At 41.7% G+C, this 20,708-nt stretch overlaps 1 protein-coding gene and 1 non-coding gene across 2 annotated transcripts in view; both read left to right on the top strand.

Moving 5' to 3' along the window:
* LOC128563680 (nicotinamide phosphoribosyltransferase-like) overlaps nucleotides 1-20,708 on the top strand; it is a 209,398-nt gene that overhangs the window by 86,923 nt on the left and 101,767 nt on the right. The gene's annotated exons all lie outside the window — the stretch shown is intronic.
* LOC128564241 (U4 spliceosomal RNA) lies at nucleotides 20,545-20,680 on the top strand. The gene has a single exon (XR_008374086.1). It is a non-coding gene; the product is annotated as a U4 spliceosomal RNA (small nuclear RNA).

Genomic DNA, 20,708 nt, shown 5'->3' with positions numbered 1-20,708 from the left:
CCGAAAGCTCTGCTCATGAGTTCAGCCTGTTCATCTTCCAGCACAGCCGTCTTGGCAAAACCAGACAGAGGAGAAAGGAATGAAAACTGACATGACCATATTAATAAGAGCAAGAAAGACGCTAGCCAGCTTTCACCTACGTTTTAATAAGGACATAGTGAACAAGCCATTTGGCAAGATGGGCCAACCCCAGTGACTTTCTGACCTCCGTTTTTGGCTCCAATGCATCTCAGCACAAGGACGCTTGGGACTGATGATGCCTACAGAGGATCGAATCTCACTTCATGAAAGTGTTTTTAGAGAAGGCCAACTGCTCTTTGTGGGTGATTAAAAGCTTATCCCCAGAAGGCCGGTAAGCACCCCCCTGCCAGTAACTCAGCTCTGGCACGCAGGGTATTGAACGCCATAATGGGGAGAGAGCACCCACATAAAATCTCAATCAAAGGCAAGGTTTGCCTCTGAGGGGTGAACGGAAGCCAAGACCCACCTTGTCTTTATTTTCTACTTAGAGTTCCTGGCCACAGCGACCAGGCGGACCAACATTAAACTTGAAAGACCATGAGTTTGGAATCAACAACTGAAATCACTTAATTGGGCCCCAGCTAGCACATTCTGGCAGTAGATGAATTAACCAGTGAGATGGCAATAGGTGGGTTTAGCTGGGTCTTATCCAGATTTCTTGAGGTGATCCATTTATCTCGGTGTGCTCGGAAAATTTTATATTATTATTAGAAAGAATAAAGTCTCCAGGACACTATTTGTCTCGGACCCCTTAATTTTTGATGAAAAGCAAATTCCTTACCTAGAAAAGGAGTCAAGTATGAAAAGTCTAAACTGAAATTATTTCAAAATAAAAGTTTGGGGGACAGCAGTAAAAGTGAGAGTTACAGTCAAGGCCTGTCTAGACAAGTAGGCAGAGTCTATTTGGCTACTCCCCAAATCACAGACTTTTAAGCCTTGTTGTTTTTAAAGACTAATAAGGGAAAATAAACTGAATAAAGGCACCATTACATGAAACCTTAAGGAGAAGCAGCTATCAAACAGTCCTAATTTATAGTACAGAGGTTTTCAGGAAGGAGGAAAATCTTGCTCCATCTCTTTGGTGACTTGCTGTCCCGAGACAGGCAGGTCAGTTTAGGTCCTCTGAAAGGTGGACACAGATCCTGGTGAGCCCGAAGCTAAAAAGAGCAAGACTTCAAGCTATCCCTCCTGCCACAAAACTGCACAGGTCCCAAAGATGTTAAGGTTATTCAGCTAGTCAGTGGCCCAGCTGAGATTCAAAATTCTAAAGCTTGGGCCCCAAGTTCTTATTTCCTTTCATCACTTCTGTAACAATAACCAGGAGAAAATTCATTCATTCAAAAAAATTTTGAGTTCCAATAAAATGTGACAATACTAGAGTGAATGAAATACAGTCCCTGCCTCCAGTGAGTTTGCCATCCAAAGAAAATAAACAAGCATATCAACAGTTACAAAGCAGTGTGGTGAGTGTCGTGGGCAGGTCCACATCCCATGAGTGTGTGACAAAAGGCATCCAGGTCAGCTCTGGAGGGCAAGGGAAGGTTTTGTTAAAAGACTTAACACTGAATCTAGCCAGGTATGATGTCTCACGCTCAGCAGTTTGAGGGGCGGAGGCAAAAGGATTGCTAGAACCTAGGAGTTCCAGGTTACAGTGAGTTATGATCATGCCTCTGTACTCCAGCCTGCGCAACAGAGCAAAAGCCTGTTTCTATTAAAAAATAAAAATAAAAAAAAAAAGCCTTGACTCTGAATCCTGAAGAGTGGATTGAAGTCAGAAGGGAAAGTATTCTAGAAAGGGCTTCAAACATGGGAGAATAGGATAAACTCAGGAAAGTGCAAAAGGTTGCACATGGTTAGAGCCCAGGATATTTATATACACATTGTGTGTGTGCTTGTGCACATAAGGGTGTTAGTTGCTCACTGTTAAAAAGAAAGGAGAAGAAGAAACCAATGAGACAGGCTGGATTAGAAAAATCTTGAATGTCATGCTAAGAAATTCAGGTTTTAGCCTGAAGGCAATGGGCCTTTTAGGGCAAGTGAGTACACTTCTTCTCCTTGTAACCAAAGAAGGGAAGTGAACACATTCTGGTATCTCAGAAGCCAGACCAAGATTGAGATTTGTTGATGCAAACTCAGACTTGTCAGTGGTTTACCAGATGGTTATTTAATATCCCACCACACAGTTTCCTTGCCCTGTCTTGGGCAAGAGAGTTATGGGGTCCTCATCCTGGAGCCATGAGTCTATGGAAAGCCTCACAGACGCACCCTGCCCGGGATCAGGAAAGCTCACAGCCCATTGCAAAAGTGGAGGAGAAAAGTTGCAGGAACAGGGAAACAACAGTGGCCTCCCCGGGGGCCGTGAAGAACACCCCAAGCTCATGAGCATTGGCCTGCTGGGGCAGCTCCCAGGTGCCAGTGTCACCATTTTTCAGTTTCATTGCACAACCCTCACCAAGCACAGACCAGGTGCCAGGCTGGGAAGATACAGGGAAAGTGAGAGAATGTTCTTAAGGAGCTTGCGGTCTCTGTGGAAATGATGTAGGCTCAGGAAACAGTGGTCTAAGGCACAAATATTTATTTTTCTTGTGCAATTATTTTGTACTTTGCCAGGTACTACTTCAGGCCTTCTTGGACATTTTTGCTAGCTCTGACCACAGCCCTGCAAGGCTGGTATTGAACCATTTTACTTACAATCAGACATAAGAATCAGGAAGTTCATTTTTTCAGGACAAAAAACCAGTAGGAAGCCATAGCAGGTTTGCAGAAGAGTGATGTCATGACAATGGCACTTGGGCAAGTTTAATTGGAAAATGATAGTAAGGCTTGTCTAAAGTAGAGGAAACCATACATTTTAAACTAATCTATGCAGAACTGAGGTAGGACTGTGGCTGAGGGAAAGGAGGTTCGAAGAAGAGAGATGCCCAATCATCCAGGACCCAGTGACAAGACCCTGTAAGAACTGACCCAGTTTCAAGTCCAAAATCATGTTTGCTGACAACAAATTATAGACACATGTTCACACACACATATGCCCACATCTTCTATCACATCAATTTTTTTAATATGCAAAGTTAACAAATCTCGTGAATCTGAGCTAATTTTGGAGTTGATAATGTTCGGCGTGGCCAGGCTCATGTGTGAGGCAATTGTCACCATCTGCGCCAGCCCAGCACCCACTCTATCCCTATCCACAGCCTCTGCTGAAGATGTAAGCGCAGGTGGCCCTTCCCACCTGGCCCCATCTCAAACGTACACCTGTTAGGCAGGAGTCACCCACTGGCCAAAAACTAGTGAACTTTCTCACAAGACTCTGAAGTTCATTACTGAGACTATACCCAGAAACAGTGTCCCTGGCTCCTACCAGTGTGCCACTCCTGTTCCCACATGCCCTGCTTACATTAATACATTGGGGTTTTGTTCAGGCAGTTACTTGTTGAACACTTATGGGCAACTGCCTTCTGCTTGAGCTAACTCGAGTGGAACCATGTTCTTCACGATTAAGTAACCCCTGCCTGGGTGAGATGTCCACAGGGTGGGTCACGGGCATGTTTGCTTCAACTTACGTGGGGCTCCTGCTGTTATAATTTGAATGTAGCTGCCTTTCTTTTTTTTTTTAATTTATTTATTTTTATTAAACCATAGCTGTGTACATTAGTATGATCGTGGGGCACCATACACTTGGTTCATAGATCGTTTGACACATTTTCATCACATTAGTCAACATAGCTTTTATAGCATTTTCTTAGTTATTTTGCTAAGACTTTTACATTCCACATTTACTAGGATTCACATATACCCTTGTAAGATGCACCGCAGGTGTAATCCCATTAATCCCCCTTCTCCCTCCCCTCCCTTTCCCCTTTCTCCCTATTCTTAGGTTGTAACTGGGTTATAGCTTTCATGTGAAGGTCCTACATTAGTTTCATAATAAGGGTGAGTACATTGGGTACTTTTTCTTCCATTCTTGAGACACTTTACTAAGAAGAATATGTTCCAGCTCCATCCATGTAAACACGAAAGAGGTAAAGTCTCCATCTTTCTTTAAGGCTGCATAATATTCCATGGTGTATATATACCGCAATTTATTAATCCATTTGTGGATCGATGGGCACTTGGGCTTTTTCCATGACTTAGCAATTATGAATAGGGTTGCAATAAATATTCTGATACAAATATCTTTGTTATGGTGTGATTTTTGGTCTTCTGGGTATATTCCCAGTAGGGGGATTACAGGATTGAATGGCAGATCTATTTTTAGATCTCTAAGAGTTCTCCATATCTCTTTCCAAAAGGAATGTATTAATTTGCATTCCCACCAGCAGTGTAGAAGTGTTCCCTTTTCTCCACATCCATGCCAACATCTCTGGTCTTGGGATTTTGTGATATAAGCTAGTCTCACTGGAGTTAGATGATATCTCAAAGTAGAAATTATTCCATGCATCTTCTCGGACCATCATAGAATAAAACTTGAGATGAGTAACAACAGGAATCTGCATACACATACAAAAACATGGAAGTTAAATAACCTTATGCTGAATGATAGCTGGGTCAGAGATGAGATCAAGAAGGAAATTGCCAAATTTCTGGAACAAAACGACAATGAAGACACAAACTATTAGAACCTCTGGGACACAGCAAAGGCAGTTCTAAGAGGGAAATTTATAGCACTGTAGCTGCCTTTCAACAGAGCGTGTTCCCCACCTCTTATCATGTTACCATAATACCTGCATCTCCTCTTTCATTTCACATTCCCTGTTTTACCCCTGTAATTACTTGAATTTGAAATCTTTGATGTAGACCTGGTATGGTGTGTGTGTGTGTGTGTGTGTGTGTGTGTGTGTGTGTGTGTGTGTGTAGCAGGCAAATGATATGTGCCTATGAGGGCACCCATCCCAAGTGATAGTAAAATGGAAAGAATTCTGGCTAGGAGCAGAGTACCCTTGCATCTTTTTAGTTATTTGAAAGCAAATATTTTGTGAGCAAAAACCTTTGGAAACAGAGAGAAAATGGCAGTGTATAATTAAACCAAGGGTACCGTCAAGCTTCCCTGACATACTGTTTAGGGGCCATTTTATAACTTGGTGAACAGGTACAATGGCCACATTACTTGGGATGCTTTGGGTTGTAAGTGGCAACCCAAACTAGGTCGAAAACGGGGGTTGACTCCTACTCAGTATCAAAGGAAAAGCTTCTGTAAAACCAGAGTTCATGGGACAGAGGACCTAGCACCACCACACCTCTCTGCTCCTTCCTGTCTCTTTCTCTCTATATTCTTGTTTTTATTCTGCAGAAAGACAGCCTTTCTCTCTCTCTCTCTCTCTCTCTCTCTCTCTCTCTCTCTCTCTCTCGATTGCTGGTACCCTCAGACCTATATAATCCAAATGCCCCAAGCACTCTGAGAAGAGAACTCTCTTTCGCCTTCTGGAAACATGACTGATTCCTATGGGACAGTTTTTATTAGCCCCACGTGGCTCAGGCTCTGGGGGAATGGGATTCTCTAATTTGCTGGCCCAAGGCAGAACAAGGGAAACAGCAGAGAATGTTATAGGTGACCAAAAATAATAATAGCTACACATAAATCACTACAATTGCTTCCAATTCTATTTTTAGTTAAATAACTTTATCTAGTGTTACTTTGCAATTTTCCAAGCATGACGAAAATAACAACCAAATCCATCTATGCGTCAGCAATGGTCACAATTTCAGGACTGTTGTATATTTGTTTTTATACTAATTTTTCTTTTTATGAAGCCAGAATCACCCTGATACCAAGGAAAGGAAAGGACACAACAACAACAAAAAGAACTATAGACCAGTATCCCTTATGAACATAGATGCAGACATCCTTAACAAAATACGAGCAAACCGAATGCAACAGCACACCACATCACAAAGTCTCAGAACACCAGATGCTGGCATGGATGTGGAGAGAAGGGAACACATCTACACTGCTGGTGGGATTGCAAACTAATACAGTTTTTTGCAGAAAAGTATGGAGAATCCTCAAAGATCTAAAAGTATATCTTCCATTTGAATTACTTGAGTTTGAAATCTTGAGTCTGCAATCCCATTACTAGGTACCTAGTCAGAAAAACAAAAAATATTTTACCACAAAGACATTTGCACTAGAATGTTTACTGTGGCTCAATTCATAATTTCCAAATCATGGAAGCAACCTAAGTTCCCATCAACCCATGAATGGATCAAAAACTATGGTATATGTATACCATGGAATATTTATTCAGCCATTAAAAAAGATGGAGACTTTACATCTTTTACATTTACCTGGATGGAGTTGAAATACATTCTTCTTAGTAAAGTATCGCAAGAATGAAAAAATAAATATCCAATGCACTCCATACTAATAATAAATCAATATATAAACAATTACATGTTCCTAAGGACAATAAAACACTATTATAGTCCATTTGGAGGTAGAGGGTATGACAGAGGGAGAGAGGACAGGAAGTGGGATCTCACCTAATGTGCACATTGTGAGGGTGTATAACACGCCCCCTGGGTGAAGGGCTCTTCTACAAATGGAACTTTACCCTGGAAGTGAAAGCAATGTAACCTAAATATTGTACCCTCATATTAATTTGAATAGAGTTAAAATTAAAAAAAAAATAGCCAAATACAACAGCACATCAAAGAGATAATACCTCATTTACCAAGCCATCTTCATCCCAGGGGTGCAAGGATGGGTAACATAGGCAAAACAATGTGTGATTCACTGTATCAACAGAAACAACCAGGAGATCAAGTAAGATGGTGGCTGAGTAACAGATTCCCTGCAACTGGGCACTGTGAATCTGGGGAGATAAGACTCCAGGCATCTCTGGCTGGTGGGATCTGCCTATGATCATCCCTTCGAGGATACAGGGAGTCAGCAAGGGACTTCTGGACCCCAAGAGGAGGACAAAAACAGTGGAAAACTGGCAAGTGGTTGCATGTGTTCGATCAACCTAATCCTGCTGGCAGCCATAAGTACAAGCAGCACTGAGACTGCAAACCGGAAAGGCCATGCCTGTGAACTGTTTCCGTGTTTTTGGACTTGGCACTCAGTTGCACTGCCTTGGAGAGAGCTTGAGCAGGAGTGCAGATAACTTTGAGCATTGTTTAGGGCCCCAGACTGAGCTGCTGAGCAGCATTGAGCTAATAGTATTCAGCTGTGTGCCATAGGGAGCCAGTGTGAGAGAACTGCGCCAGCAAGCTCCGCCATCAGGGTCACAGAGCAAGGATCAGACGGGAGCTAATAACCTAGTGACTGATCAGCCTAAAGGCAGGGACTGAGCTGCCTTATAGCCTTAACACTCAGTGGCAGAGTGAGACCAGTTTTGGCACACTGGAGCCTTGGGCTGTTGCCCAGGTAGAGTGCCATGGTGTTACAACTCATAGAAACCTCAAACTCCTGGACTTGGCACCGCCCAAACCTCCATAAGAGCTGTGCCACAACACCCGACCAACAACCTGCACCTGCCAGGCCTCTGCATGCCCTGACCAGGAACTGCGGGAGCCATGCAACCCTGCGTCCTCCCTCCTGTACCCTCCCTGCCTCCACACCATCCCGTTCATCTGGCCAGGGACTCTGGTAGCCACATGCCCTCCAGAGCCCTCCCTGCCTCTGTGCAGAGCCCTTATCCTGGCCAGAGACTGCTGGAGTCTTGGGCTCTCTGTGCCAAAGTCACTGGGTGCCAGGAACTCCCAGAACCGTGTGCACCACCACCTGCCCCATTGCTGGATCCGGGTGTGTCACACTCCGGAGCTGCTTCCACAACCAGAACTCCCTGGCTGGGGCAACCCCAGAGGAAATACACAGGGTCGCTCCCTACAAAAATCCAGCAACAATAGAGTGATCCCGCTGGGGGTCTTATCTTGGAGAGACACCTCCCCAACTCTGAGGATGGCGAGAGGCAATGGTGAAAAACAATCATGAGGCAAAATCAACAGAAAAACTCTGGCAATGTGAATAATCACAGTAGATCAACTCCCCCAAGGATCAATGGGGCAGACACAGCACAAGATCCCATGCACAAACAAATAGCTGAGATGTCAGAAATCGAATTCAGAATATGGATAGCAAATAAGATCGAATTAGAATTCCAAGCAGTAACCCAAAAGATATCTCAAGAATTCAATGAATTCAAAGACCAAATGACCAAAGATTTGGACACATTGAGACAAGAAGTTGCATTCCTCAAAGATCTGAGAAACACAGTAGAATCCCTCCGTAACAGAATGGAGCAAGCAGAAGGAAGGATTTCTGACATTGAAGACAAAGCTTTTGAATGCTCCCAAACTCTCAAAGAGGAAGAGAAATGGAGGGCAAAAATAGATCACTCTCTCAGAGAGCTCTGGGATAATTCGAAGAAAGCCAATATTCATCTTATAGGGATCCCCAAAAGTGATGAAGTAGCTTCACAAGACACAGAGTCTCTTCTCCATGAGATTATGAAGGAGGACTTTCCAGACATGCCAAGAGATCCTGAGGTAGAAGACAGTTTCAGAACTCCAACACAACTCAACTCAAATAAGACATCCCCCAGACACATTATAATCAATTTCACTAAAGTTAATATGAAGGAGAAAATTCTGAAAGCAGCCAGACAAAAGAAAAGCATAACCTACAAGGGGAAGAATATTAGAATAACTGCAGATCTCTCTGCTGAAACCTTTCAAGCTAGAAGAGGATCATCAACTTCTAATCTCCTAAAACAAAATAACTTTCAACCCAGGATCCTGTACCCAGCTAAACTGAGTTTCACGTATGACGGAGGAATTAAATACTTCAATGACATTCACATCTTGAAGAAATTTGCCATAACTAAACCAGCTCTCCAGAGCTATCCTCCATAAAGACCAGCGTAATCCTCCACCACAAAAGTAAACCCACCCAGAAAATTTTGATCAAATTCCAACTTCCACAGTCGCAAAAGGATTAAAAACATCCACCAGACTCTTGAAAGGCTTATCAATATTCTCAATTAGTGTGAATGGTTTAAATTGTCCTCGAAAGAGGTAGAGGTTGGCTGACTAGATACAAAAACTCAAGCCAGATATCTGCTGCATAAAAGAATCGCATCTTACATTAAAAGACAAATATAGACTCAAGGTGAAGGGATGGTCATCTATACTCCAGGCAAATGGAAAGCAGAAAAAATCAGGTGTTGCAATTTTACTCACAGACGCAATAGGCTTTAAACCAACCAAAATAAGGAAGGATAAGGATGGACACTTCATATTTGTTAAAGGTAATACTCAATATGATGAGATTTCAATTATTAATATTTATGCGCCCAACCAGAATGCACCTCAATTTATAGGAGAAACTCTAACAGACATGAGCAATTTGATTTCCTCCAGTTGCATAGTAGTTGAAGATTTTAATACCCCTTTAAGCATTGCTGGATAGATCGCCCAAAAAGAAGCTAAGTAAAGAAATTTTAGATTTAAACTTAACCATTCAATATCTGGACCTAACAGACATCTACAGAACATTTCATCCCAACAAAACCGAATACACATTCTTCTTATCACCCACGGAACATACTCCAAAATTGACCACATCCTAGGCCACAAATCTAACCTCAGCAAATTTAAAACAATAGAAATTATTCCTTGCATCTTCTCAGATCATCATGCAATAAAAGTTGAACTCAATAACAACAGGAACCTGCATACCCATACATGGAAGCTAAACAACTTTATCCTGAAAGATAGATGGGTTACAGACGAGATTAAGAAGGAAATCACCACGTTTTTGGAACAAAACAACAGTCAAGACACAAATTACTAGAACCTCTGGGATACTGCAAAGGCAGTCTGAACAGGGAAATTTATAGCACTGCAAGACTTCCTCAAGAAAATGAAAAGAGAGGAAGTTAATAATTTAATGGGACATCTCAAGCAACTGGAGAAGGAAGAACACTCCAACCCCAAACCCAGCAGAAGAAAAGAAATAACCAAAATCAGAGCAGAACTAAATGAAACTGAAAACAAAAGAATTATACAATAGATCAATAAATCCAAAACTTGGTTTCTTGAAAAGATCAATAAAATAGATAAACCTTTGGCCAACCTAACCAGGAAAAAAAAAAAGACTAAAATCTCTAATTTCATCAATTAGAAAAGGCTATGATGAAATAACAACAGATCCCTCAGGAATTCAAAAAACCCTTAATGAATACTACAAGAAATTCTACTCTCGGAAATATGAAAATCTGAAAGAAATTGACCAATACCTGGTAGTACGCCACCTACCAAGACTTAGCCAGAATGAAGTGGAAATGTTGAACAGGCCTATATCAAGTTCTGAAATAGCATCAACTATACAAAATCTCCCTAAAAAGAAAAGCCCAGGACCAGATGTCTTTACGTCAGAATTCTACCAAACCTTGAAAGAAGAACTAGTACCTATATTACTAAACCTCTTCCAAAATATAGAAAAAGAAGGAATATTACCCAACACATTCTAAGAAGCAAACATCACCTTGATCTCCAAACCAGGGAAAGACCCAACAAGAAAAGAAAATTATAGACCAATATCACTAATGAATATTGATGCTAAAATACTCAATAAGATTCTAACAAACAGAATCCAACAGCACATTAAAAAAATTATACACTGCGACCAAGAGGGATTTATCCCAGGGTCTCAAGGCTGGTTCAATATACGTAAATCTATAAATGTAATTCAGCACACAAACAAACTAAAAAATAAGGATCATATGATTCTTTCAATTGATGCAGAAAAAGCTTTTGATATTATCCAGCATCCCTTCATGATCAGAACACTTAAGAAAATTGGTATAGAAGGGACATTTCTTAAACTAATAGAGGCCATCTACAGCAAACCCACAGCCAATATCGTATCGAATGGAGTTAAATTGAAATCATTTCCACTTAGATCAGGAACCAGGCAAGGTTGCCCATTGTCTCTGTTGCTCTTTAACATTGGAATGGAAGTTTTAACCATTGCAATTAGGGAAGAAAAGGTGATCAAGGGCATCCACATAGGGTCAGAAGAGATCAAACTTTCACTCTTCACAGATGATATGATTGCATATCTGGAAAACACTAGGGATTCTACTACAAAACTTTTAGAAGTGATCAAGGAATACAGCAATGTCTCAGGCTACAAAATCAACACCCATAAATCTGTAGCCTTTATATATACCAACAATAACCAAGCCAAAAAAACAGTCCAGGACTCTATTCCTTTCACAGTAGTGCCAAAGAAGATGAAATATTTGGGAGTATACCTGACAAAGGATGTGAAAGATCTCTACAAAGAGAACTATGAAACTTTAAGAAAAGAAATAGCTGAAGATGTTAACAAATGCAAAAACATAACATGCTCATGTCTGGGAAGAATCAACATTGTTAAAATGTCCATACTACCAAAGCAATATATAATTTTAATGCAATTCCCATTAAAGCTCCATTGACGTATTTTAAAGATCTTGAAAAAATAATACTTCTTTTTATATGGAATCATAAAAAAACCTCGAGTAGCAAAACATTACTCAGCAATAAAAACACAGCAGAAGGAATATGCTACCAGACCTGAGACTGTACTATAAATTGATAGTGGTCAAAACAGCATGGTATTGGCACAAAAACAGAGAAGTAGATGTCTGGAACAGAATAGAGAACCAAGAAATGAATCCAGCTACTTACTGTTATTTGATCTTTGACAAGCCAATTAAAAACATCCAGTGGAGAAAAGATTCCCTATTTAACAAAAGGTGTTGGGTGAATTGGCTGGCAACATGTAGAAGACTGAAACTAGACCCACACCTTTCACCATTAACTAAGATAGACTCTCATTGGATAAAAGATTTAAACTTAAGACATGAAACTATAAAAATACTTGAAGAAAGTGCAGGGAAAACTCTTGAAGGAATCGGCCTGGGTGAATATTTTATGAGGAGGACTCCCCAGGCAATTGAAGCAGTATCAAAAATACACTACTGGGACCTGATCAAACTGAAAAGCTTCTCCACAGCCAAGAACATAGTAGGTAAAGCAAGCAGACAGCCCTCAGAATGGGAGAAAATATTTGCAGGTTATACCTCTGATAAAGGTCTAATAACCAGAATCCACAGGGAACACAAATGTATTAGCAGGAAAAGAACATGTGATCCGATCTCAGGGTGGGCAAGGGACTTGAAGAGAAACTTCTCTAAAGAAGACAGATGCACGATCTACAGACACATGAAAAAAAGCTCATCATCCTTAATCATCAGAGAAATGCAAATCAAAACTACTTTGAGATATTACCTAACCCCAGTAACAGTAGACCACATAACAAAATCCCAAAACCAGAGATGTTGGCGTGGATGTGGAGAAAAGGGCACACTTCTACACTGCTGGTGGGAATGCACACTAATACGTTCCTTCTGGAAGGATGTTTGGAGAATACTTAGAGACCTAAAAATAGACCTGCCATTCGATCCTATAATTCCTTTACTAACTAGGTTAATACCCAGAAGACCAAAAATCACAATATAACAAAGACATCTATACCAGAATGTTTATTACAGCCCAACTCATAATTGCTAAGTCATGGAAGAAGCCCAAGTGCCCACAAATGGACTAGCAAATTGTGGTACATGTATACCATGGAATATTATGCAGCCTTAAAGAAAGATGGAGACTTTACCTCTTTTATGTTTACATGGATGGAGCTGGAACATATTCTTCTTAGCAAAGTATCTCAGGAATGGAAGAAAAAGTATCCAATGTTACTCAGCCCTACTATGAAGCTAAATTATAGCTTTCACATGAAGGCTATAACCCAACTATAGCACAAGAGTAAGAGGAAAGGGCCAAGGAAGGTGAAGGGAGGGGGGGAGGTTAGGGTGGAGGGAGGGTAATGGTTGGGGCTACATCTATGGTGCATCTTAGAGCGGGTATAGGGGAAACTTACTAAAGGCAGAATACAAATGTCTACATACAATAACTAAGAAAATGCCATGAAGGCTATGTTGAACAATTTGATGAGAATGTTTCAGATTGTATATGAAACCAGCACATTGTACCCCTTGATTGCACTAATGTACACAGCTATGATTTAACTATAAATAAAAAAAAAACAGAAACAAAACAAATAGATTAATTTACTTTATTTTTCAAAATGTAAATAATGCACGTGAATTAGAATCATATCATAAATATAATAAATATTAAATAATGATAAAGATACAAAGAAAAAGACATTGTTCCACTGCAAAGTGAATGAAGACTATGTTCAGAAGGATAACCAGATGTATAATCCTACAAAGGTGAGGAGTCCAAATTTCTTGGCCAGTTTTAGAAAACAAAATTCACAAATTAGTAAAGATGAATTGGCTCAGCGCCTGTAGCTCAGTGAGTAGGGCGCCGGCTACATACACCAAATTTGGGTTTAAGCCCAGCCTGGCCTGCTAAACAATAATGACAACTGCAACAAAAAATTAGCCGGGCGTTGTGGCAGGCGCCTGTAGTCCCAGCTACTTGGGAGGCTGAGGAAACAGAATCGCTTAAGCCCAAGAGTTTGAGGTTGCTGTGAAATGTGATGCCACAGCACTCTACCGAGGGTGACATAATAAGACTCTATCTCAAAAAAAAAAAAAAAAAAAAAGAAAGAAAGAAAGAAAAGAAAAGGAAAGATGAATTGCCCAGAGATAGATTTTAGTGAAAGTGAGCACACCTCAGCAGCATACTTATTACCTTGAATTAATGATTTCACAGAGGTACACCTGATAACAGAATACACGCTGCTTAAACCATCCAACTGCATCTGGTCTTACCTTTTCTTTTTTTTTTTCCCCAGGGCTGTTGCTTGGCTGACAGTGATTGTAAAGTGAATCTCCGTGACTAAGATGTTAAAACATAGCAGGTCGCCACTGGGCAGTTATAGATCTCAATGTGGAATAACCAAGAGGAAATCTGCTTTTCGTGACACTCTTTGTCAGACTGGTAAGCAGGTCCCCCCTCCCCTTGGCCTGACCAGAGTTTCTGGAATTGCCAATCTGGACCACCTCTTGGACCATGGGACCCTTCCTTCCCAGGTACCTCCATCTGTGAGACCGGGCCTGGGTACCAGCAGCCTTCTCGTCTCTGAGGGCAGCGGGGATCAGCACGTCTAAACAGAGATGGCAGGCTTGCTGAGAAAGATTTGTCACTACTCGCATCCTTTGCAGTATGATGGCAATGATGGCTTTCGTCCCCTCTGGTTATATGATTGACTTATTTGCTGTCTGAGAGTAATAATGTCTGCGCCACCTCCTCCTGTAGTCAACACATAGGAAGTTGATGCTACCTACTGGGATTACTGGAAACCAAGAGAGGCACCCCTCTCAAAAAAAAGTATGAAGTGGTGCTATTATTAAACAAAGGTCTTCAAAGGACAGATAGGAATAATGATCCCTACACACAGCTGAGGACGCGTTCTTCTTTAATGAAGTTATTTATTCTCATGCCTCTGGTTCCTGCAGGGCAGATAATCTCAGTAGCTTGTTTTCCTAGCCTTTCATTTTATTTACCCCTTTGAATATAAAAAGCCTGTTCTGAATTAACTCAAATATGCCTCCAACTCAAAAGTATGCTTGTGGTCATGCCCTTTTACACATTTAATGTGGAAAAACCTAACTAATAAAGAAATTATTAGGCTGGGAGATAAAGAGCTCCTGTCCTCCCGTGGTCTCCACGCATCCACGTGGTGCCCGGGCCCTGAAGCCCAACTGCGCCCCTGCCCCTTCCAGCTGCGCACCCTGCAGCCCCCGAAGCTCCTGGTGAGGGCAGCTCCTTTCACGCAACAGAGAGCCCCTGAAATGAAAGCCTTGGATGGTTGACATCTACTCAGCAAAGGAAGCCCAGGCGGACAGAAGCGACTCAGCCAGCGCTAACTCGATTCTGTTGGGTGCCTGGAATACACCAAGGCCAAGACCTCAGAGATGAAGCGAGGCCGCGCGGCTCCACGGGTGAACGCGACCCGGCTGCTCGCACAGCACTCCACCCTGTTTTAATCACCTCCTCTACGCCCCGCTGGTGACAGAGGGGGTCCCGCCCTAGGGTTCTGGGGATGGCTGAACTCATAACACCCGACACGGGACAGATGAGACCCCCAGCAGCCTGTTAGTCACAGACACTCACAGCCCGGGGAAGGAGGCGGCCGGACGCCCTGCAGGGTCTGTGGCATTCCCTTGGAGTCATGACAGGGGTGGCGCCATGGCAAACAGGAGAGACAGCAAGTGGCAATTCTCCTCTTTCTCCTCTCTACAGATGTCAAGGATCCTCTCCCCAGTCCTGCCCAGAAAAAATTCAGGATGTTCTTTTTATTGTTATGCCTTACATTTTTTTCTCTCTGTCTTAGATAATTCTAAGGTTCTGGAATAATTTCTCAGAGAGTGTTCAAGAATCCTTTTTTCTAAAAGTCATTCAGAGCAAGAAAGATAACGCCTCCTGAGAGATGGAAGCAGGTGGTAGTCCTTGGCCTCCACAGTGGAACAATGCCATGTTCACACTAACATGAGCTCCAAGATGTGCCACCGAAGAATGAGTCGGAATGTCATGCCATGACTGTCTTCAGGCCAGAGCTGTAAGAAGCTGACGTTTCCCCAGGGCCTCCCTCTTGTACAGTAAAAACTGATTTGCAAAAAGGAACTGAGAAAAAAGAGTTTTCAATTCGATTGTAAAATTTATCAAGTGACCACTTTGTAATGTGATCAAATCACTCAGATTTTACAAAACAAATAGGTTCGCTACAGGTTGCTACCCAGAAGAATATCAAGTACATGATCGGAGACAGGATGTAGCCTGACCTAACAGGCTAAAAGTTGGTAGTTTGGGGTCAGATGCAAATCCCAACGTTAGGATTAAACAGCTGTGTGACCTTGAGACCAGTATCAAACCTACATTTCCTCATCTGTAAAATGAAGCTTAGAAGAATACCTAATAAGAGTGATTTGCAAAGATCAAGTCAGATACATACTCTGGTTAACACAAGGTCTAGCCACACAGCACACACTCAAAAATATTAGCCATTATCATCTAAATAAGTAAATGGGGCCCAGCCCCTGTAGCTCAGTGGCTGGGGTGCCAGCCTTGTACACTGGAGCTGGTGGGTTCTAATCCAGCCCAGACCTATCAAGCAGCAATGACATTTGCAGCCAAAGAATAGCCGGGCATTGTAGCGGGTGCCTGTAGTTCCAGCTACTTGGGAGGCTAAGGCAGGAGAATCACTTAAGCCCAAGAATTTGAGTTTTCTGTGAGCTTTGATGCCACAACACTTTGCCAAGGGCAACATAGTGAGACTCTGTCTCAAAAAATAAATAAATAAATAAATAAATGATAGTAATAGAGATTAAAAACAAAATGATAGCAAAAAAGCTTCCTGTCCTAAATCAGCTTTTAAGTAGTTACTTTTCTCAGCCACTCCAGGCTTGGGAAGGAGTGAAGCATATTTGTGCCTCTTCCTTTTCCTTATCAATGTGCTCCTGAAAATTCCAGGTGAGTCGACTTTACATACCATCTTTTTTTTTTTTTTTTTTTTGAGACAGAATCTCACTATGTCACCCTTGGTAGAGTACCCTGGCATCACACCTCACAGCAACCTCAAACTCTTGGGATTAAGCAATTCTCTTGCCTCAGCCTCCCAGTAGCTGGGACTATAGCCTGCCACAATGCCCAGCTGGATTTTTTGTTATTGTTGTCATTGTTGTTTAGCAGGCCCAGGCTGTGTTCGAACCCACCAGCCCCGGTGCATGTGGCCAGTGCCCTAACCAGCGGGTATGGGTGCTGAGCCAAATATAGAACCCTGAAATACTACTGCATCTTTTTATCCTGCACAATGCTGAGGTTCTCTTATGATTTAGAGATGAGGTCTTGCTCTGGCTCAGCTGGTCTCAACCCTGTGAGCTCAAGCTATCCACCTGCCTTGGCCTTCCAAGTGCTGGGATTACAGGCGTGAGCCACCACACCCGGCTACCATCTTATTTTTTATTTTTTATTTTTTTACATATACATGTGTTTATTAGGTTTCCACTTTTTGCCTTCACAGAATTAAAAAGGCTTAAAATTTAATAACAATAACAATGTTTAAGATAAGTACTAGAAACAAAAACCTCGTAAAGAACGAACGAAGATAAATACATTCAGAAAAGAAATCAGACAATTGCTGCATTGAAATATTAAGCAATAATAATAATAATGCAAAGAAAGTAACATTCATATTGTCAAATAAGAGTATGTCTATTATAGAATGCTTTGACTCTGAGATTCAGTATGGAGTCATCAGTTAACTTCTTACTTTTTTCCCCCAAAGTTTCAAAAAATAGACAACTAATATTTATAAATAAAAAGTAAAAGATAATTTCAAAAAACAGATCATACCAAATCTTACAGACAATAAAAATAAGAAATACTTCAAAATAATTCTACTTCATCTGGATACACCTGATATTAAAAATGGGAAAAAATATTATTATAAAGGGGAAATTATAAACATGTTTCACTTATAAATGATGATGCAATATCCTAAACAACATATTAACAAGTTGAATTAAAATTAATGTTTAAGTAATGTACTTTGGTCAAAATTAAATCCAATTTATGTGAAAATTAGTCACTATTTTCTTTTCTTTTTTTTTTTTTTCCTTTCCCTCACCCACTCCCTCCTTCTCTGTCTGGTCTCCCCTTCCCCCATGCCCCACCATGTCATTAATTATCATTAATTGTCTTCATATCAAAGTTGAATACATAGGAGTCATACTTCTCCATTCCTGTGATGCTTCACTAAGAATAATGTGTTCTACCTCCATCCAGGTTAGTACAAATGCTGCAAAATCTCCGTTTTTGATGGCTGAATAATATTCCACAGTATATATATACCACAGCTTGCCAATCCATTCCTGGGTTGAAGGACATTTAGGCTGTTTCCACATTGTAGCGATTGTAAATTGGGCTGCTATAAACAGCCTAGTACAAGTGTCTTTATAATAAAAGGCATTTTTCCTTCTGGATAGATACACAGTAATGGGACTGCAGTATCAAATGGGAGGTCTAGGTTGAGTTCTTTGAGGTTTCTCCATACTTCCTTCCAAAAAGGTTGTAGTAGTTTCCAGTCCCACTGGTAGTGTAAAACTGTTCCTTTCTCTTCCACATCTGTTCCAGCATCTTCAGTTTTGAGATTTTGTGATATAGGCCATTAATTTAATTTTTTTTTTTTTTTTCAGTTTTTGGCCAGGGCTGGGTTTGAACCCACCACCTCCGGCATATGGGGCCAGCGCCTTACTCCTCTGAGCCACAGGCACTGCCCTAATTTAAATTTTTTTATATAGGCCATTTAATTTAAACACACAAGGGAATTTTCTTTTTTATTTATTTATTTATTTTTTTTAGAGACAGAGTCTCACTTTATTGCCCTTGGTAGAGTGTCATGTCATCACAACTCACAGCAACCTCCAACTCCCGGGCTTAGGTGATTCTCTTGCCTCAGCCTCCCGAGTAGCTGGGACTACAGGCGCCCGCCACAGTGCCCAGCTATTTTTTTGTTGCAGTTTGGCTGGGGTTGGGTTTGAACCCGCCACCCTCGGCATATGGGGACGGCGCCCTCCCCACTGAGCCACAGGCGCCGCCCGGGAATTTTCTTTTTTGGTAGGATGCTTTGCAGTTAGTCCTCTTATAATGTAAATTTTCATAATTTTATTCAATGCATCTGATCCGGTTTCTTTAAAACAGGGCTTCCTAACAGATTGTTAAATTGTCATTACATTGACAGCATTTTCATAGATGAAAAAGAGTGGGGGAAATGGTTGTCTTCACAGGGTCAGTACTGTCAGTACATTTCCTCCCTCAGTACTCTCAGGGAGGAAATTCTCTTTGCTCAGGAAAATACCTTGATGAGCTCCTCGGAATGGAAGATGAGACCCTGGAGATTTAACCAAATAAAAGAAGTTGCCAGGCTTCACAGCATTAGAAGTAACCAGGTGTTGGGGGCGTGAGAAGAATGTGAGACTGGGATTGTTGAGTAACTCGGAGCAGCAGGAAAGGACTTTGGAAAACCAGGGGTGGGAGGTTAACTGTATATGTCACCTTGGCTGGGCCACAGTGCCCAGATATGGGTTCTAACATTACTCTGAATGTTTCTTTGAGGGTGTGTTTGGATAAGATTAACATTTTATTCAGTGGACTTTGCACAAGGCAGATTGCCCTCCATAGTGTGGATGGGCTTCATCCAATCGGTTGGAGGCTTGAACAGAACAAAGACTGACCTTCCTCAAGGAGGAGTGAACCCCGCCAGCAGGCAGCCTTCCTTCAGACCCGACTGCAACATCGGCTAATCCTTCAGTCGCCAGCATCACAGTCTTCAGACCAGAACTGCAGATTTTGGACTTGACGGTCTCCATAAGCATGTGAGCCAATTCCTCAAAATGAATCTCTCTCGAAGCACTCATCACATTACTTCTGTTTCTCCAGAGAATTCTAATACAACTATGATGTCTAAAGCTAAATATGCAATTGTTCTGCTGTGCCGTGTTTTTCCAATCCGTTTTCTCAAACACATTCAGTTTGCAACCCAGCCACATGCCTTGTGTAAGTGGTTGTGTGTATATTTGTGTGTACGTGCAAATGTGTGTGCACCAAAAGAAGGGGCTAAGTTCCAAGTCTGCGTTGTCATAGCACAAAACAAAAATAGCACCTAACAGGTGGCAACACAACCTGCAACCTGAGTGTGCCCAAGAGAGGCAGGATTGAGGAGCAAGGCACCACTCTGAGAAAGAGCCTTTCTCCTGCCTCCCCAGGAATTTGCACAGCTGTAGAGTAAGCAACAGGTTTCCCCGACATTCAGGCCAACTCAAGGAGCACTTAAGAGACAGGGAAGGGACCAATCTTGGACGTCTGAGTTCCGTAAAGATCAAAACACTTTTTTCTTTTAAATTCAAAGACTATTATATTAAATGTCTTCAGTAAACATACCTAGAAGTAGAACCAGGTGATTAATTTTGCTAGTGATCACAGCTTGCTTCTAATTATTTGTGCTCCTCTCTGAGAGTAATAAAAACACCACCAAATAAATCAAAACAAAATAAAACACTCTGAAAGGCAATGTGCAAAGGGAAGGGTTGATGCAACTGGACTCAGCAGAGGGGCAAGAACAGAAAACGCCTCCCAGCGTCATCCCAGGTGCGTCATGGCCAATGTGGCTCCCTGCCCCAGGCAGGGGAGGACGGAGGAGGGAGGGTGGGAAAAGCCATCTCAGGACGCAGCAGGTGTGGAGCCTGCCGACAATGGGGCTGTCATGGTAGCCCATTTCTGGGGTTGGTAGAGATGCTTAGGATGACCCAAAATGACAAAAATGCCTGAATGAACTAAAAATAATTACCTGAATGTGAATGACATTCTTGGTACCATGGAGAGAGTTAAAGATCAAGACAGACTTCAAACTTCCGTGTCTTAGGGGAGGAAAGAAATGACAATTTGGGAACTGAGCAGTGCCCTGCGGTCCAGCAGAATCCTTTTCTAAAGACTTTTCTCGGCAGCTTTGCACAGTGGCAGCATCGTAGCCAGTGAGGTTTATCTGAGGCGTGATTATTGCTCATTCAAAGCTTTTCCCAATACCCCGTCATGACGACCTGTAATATAGTCAGCAATTTTTGACGGTCTCTGCAAGAGACTGAATATTAAAAAGAGAGAGAGAGAAA

Source organism: Nycticebus coucang, chromosome 13 (assembly GCF_027406575.1).
Source record: "Nycticebus coucang isolate mNycCou1 chromosome 13, mNycCou1.pri, whole genome shotgun sequence".
NCBI classification, from domain to species: domain Eukaryota; kingdom Metazoa; phylum Chordata; class Mammalia; order Primates; family Lorisidae; genus Nycticebus; species Nycticebus coucang.
This window is presented reverse-complemented; position numbering and strand designations above follow the sequence as displayed.